Genomic DNA, 3,897 nt, shown 5'->3' on the forward strand with positions numbered 1-3,897 from the left:
ATTAATCTTGTTTATGGATGCTGATTAAATTTCATTTTATGGATTTATTAATTATTTTGCTAGTTTTAAAAAAAATATATCTATAGTATATTTTTTATTAAAAAATATAACAATTTTGATTTCTAGTTTCATAGACTAAAAAAATAAGTACGATTTTAGACTATGATGCAAGTCACTTTAATACTTAAAATGGACTAAAGTATATAATGATTCAACTAAAAAATACAAATAGGATTGAAATGAGTTTTAAATTCAATTTTAAAAGATGTCTTCAACCAGTAAACAACAAATAAATTTTATTCAATCTTATTCCTTTTGAGGTCATCTACATGAGTTTAGTCATAACATGATATAAGTCATATGTATTGGAATTTGATATACAAAAAAATAATTAATGATATGTTTCTATATAATTTTATGAACATTTCCTAAATTTATTTTGTAATGCTCTCCTCCCACATTTACCCAAGTTACTAGCCTACCGGGGTAAACATGTGACAAAGAGTTACTAGATATGATTCAACCTCCTGGATCACCTTAGGGAAGTGGAATCGACAAAACAAAACCCTTACTGAGTTCCTTATTAGGTGTTATAAGACCCCCAAGGGATAAACCACCCTTCTAGGTGCCCAGACCCTGAATTAAAACTCTTTTTCAGTGGCCTGATCTCCTAGATGTAGGCACAACACTACCTTATTTCGACTGAAACCCTCCAGTCACACGCATGCTTCCTGATGATGATGATGATGATGGTTAACGTCCACTCAGACCAAATTAGTCTATCGGACCTACAATTTTCTTAATTTTTACTTGTCTGGCTCCTCGTCTTTCTTGGCGAGATTGGTGTTGTAGCTTTCTTTCTTTTCTCTACGGTCTTCCAACTTCCTTTGTCTTGCATCTCCTTCATTTCTTCTGGTTCTTGGGACATTGGTGCCTTAGCTTCGCGATCTATTGTGTTCGTTCTTTTGAAAATAGTTGGAGAAGAAGTTTGGTTTAGGAGATCTGCTTTGCTGTTAAATGAAGATTTATTTTCGGTGGTATTCAAATCCTCATAACTGTTGATTTGTTGGAGCGGGCTTTCTCCTTGCTTGTTTTGAGAGTTGTTTCCTTCTTCCTTGATTTCTTGTGACTCATTTTCTCTAGAATATTCTTCTTCTTTGATGACAGTGTAGTGTTCTTTTTGTGCTCCTTCCCACCATGTAGATCTGTGGTGGTTTTTTCTAGCAAAATTTTTCTCAGAGGCTTTTGGGCAATTTTTGGCTAGATGCCTCGTCTTAAAGCACGATCGACATCTGAAGAGGACACTTTCATAATCAAGCTTCTGGTTCCACACATAGTCTTTACTTGTTAGGTTTATTTCAGCTGGGAATCCGGCGCTGAAATCCATTTCCACACAGATGAGAGCATAGGGAGTGACTACAGTCCTTTTCACCCAATTCTGTGTCTGCGACCCCAAAATTTAAGCCACTTTTTCAGGCTAGCATCCAGACCTCTGCCTAAAACTTAATGACACTTTCTAGAACCATGAATGACCCAAGGAAAAATCCTTCCATACATATCTTAGACAAGAACATGACCTAACAAGGCCTATCCATGACAAACATTACGTCAAACATATCATGAACATGTAATGTGTAGGTCATCGATACACATCTAAACATAGGGACCTCATACTTATCTTATATTTTTCAAGGTGTGATGCCCTCTCATAGTAGCTACATTATCATCTATTAGGTCATACATTAATTATACATTCATCATTCATTCATTCATTAATCAAAACATTGTAAGAGTCATGACTAAGATCTGTCATAAAATAATGCTTATAACCTAAACATATGACTAGCAAGTAGCAATAATAGAACAACCATTAAAGTCTCATAATAAAAAGTACATATACACATAAGTCACAAGAGAAAAATAGTTCTTATTAACATATGCAAAAGCCAACCAAGCCAGGGACTTCCACGTACCACCCAGCCATAGATTAGGATGATCCAAATATTTATTTCAGTTGATCACCCCTGTGCCATATTATAAGCATGAATGTGGTACTCACAACAAAACCAACCAAGTTTCCCCGGGCTTTACTACAATCCCCACTAGATCACTAGGCCCTAAACAAGCATGGATGCCTCTAGATCTCTCCACCTACACCGTGAGGAATTTTCCTATACTGTAGTCTCTAGGTTTTACTGTATATGACGGCATTCACCAGTTGAAGATTCCTAGGACAAATCAAGAATCCACCCTCCAAGCTTTATCGTATATCCCTCCATTAACCGGTCGAGGACTCCTAGGCCCGATCGAGGGCACACACCTCTAGGCTTTACCATATATCCCGCCATTCATCGGTCGAGGATTCCTAGGCCCACCAAGGAACTCAAAATATGACTTTACCACAATCCCACTTGGATTCCTATGCCTTGTGTTCTTTCTTTCAGAGACCACCTAACTCAGTTTTGAAACCATCCAGCAATCCATCTCAACCAAATATAAGAGAACCCATCACATCACAACTATCCGAAAATGGAAAGGCAAGGCTGAAGAACACTATCACACTTGGAAAAACCCATGCCAATGACAGCAAGAGAACCAAATACACACATGCATGTACCATTCATGCCAAATATAGCAAGGAAATCACACATGCAAATCGACACCTGCAAATAATCTCACTGTAGCTGTTAGATGTTGCTCTTCCTTGCTTGATCTTTGCTTTCCTTTTCCTTCTTGGTCCTTCCTTTTCTTTCCTTGATCCAATGCTAGAGTCCTCCAAGAATGTTGTAAGTGTCCAAGAGTAAGAGAGAGAGAGAGAGAGAATAGAAAGAGAGAGCTCCAAAATTGAACTGACAAAAAGGTACCAACTCATCCTCAGAAGTCTTTTTTATTAATGAGGTCTCTATATTCTTCAATTTTCCATTATTTTCCTTCAACTTCCTCCTTGCATGCAACTTGTGACCTTTTACCATCCTTTTCTCCTAATTTCCTTTATTTTCATAAATAAAATGCCAATTAATGCCACTTTTCCTTTCCAAAGCCTTTGTTATCTGAAATGGAGCAGATTAGTAATGTTGTGCTAATTCCCCATTTAGAATAAAACCCAAGATGTTTATCATTTTCTTATCAAGTGCTTAAGGATTCACCATGTTTGCTTAATTAACTAATTTCCATGAGAGTTTCTTATGTAAATGTTATAAACAATTTAACATAAAACATATGCTGAGCAGCAACAAAACAACACCAAAGAACATCAAAATACAACACACAACACAAATATTTGATGAGGAGTTCACCCCTCCTGGGCTACGTCTCCTTGGTCCAGCTTCCAATGCTTGGGCCTCTCTATTATGCTCAAAATTACAACAAAAGTGTGTTTACAATGCTCAAATGCCTTTGAAACCTATCTCAATAAGTTCAAAATACTAAAAAATGGCGATCTAGCCTCTTTTTGCATCCAATTTGAATAAGAACTCAAGAATTTATGACTTCTCCTAGTTCTCCCACTATTTATTCCACAAATTTCTCCAAAATCGACATAATCCTACAAATTTGCTCCAAAATCCGCTAATTGAGTGCAAATTTAGTCACGTCGTGGGCCATAACATGTCGGCTATATTGAAAATCGCAATCGGCGAGGTTTGGCAGGTTGAAGGTATTGTTAACACGACGGAATGTTGCGATAAAGATATCACGGACACGATGTGAGTATAAACTGTGACTCATAACATCTTGCGTCTGGGAACTTATCGCTCATCACAATCGGCAATCAATGCAGGAACATAATCGGAGGTATCAACAGACCCAACGACATATAAACTGCAACACATAAACGTATCACGTCTGGGCAGTCTATCACAATCGGAAATTTATCTCTCATCGCATTTCGCTATCGGT

This window comes from Pinus tabuliformis, chromosome 5_2 (assembly GCF_031772625.1).
Source record: "Pinus tabuliformis cultivar Carrire ecotype Pingquan chromosome 5_2, CPIR1, whole genome shotgun sequence".
Taxonomy (NCBI): Eukaryota; Viridiplantae; Streptophyta; class Pinopsida; order Pinales; family Pinaceae; genus Pinus; species Pinus tabuliformis.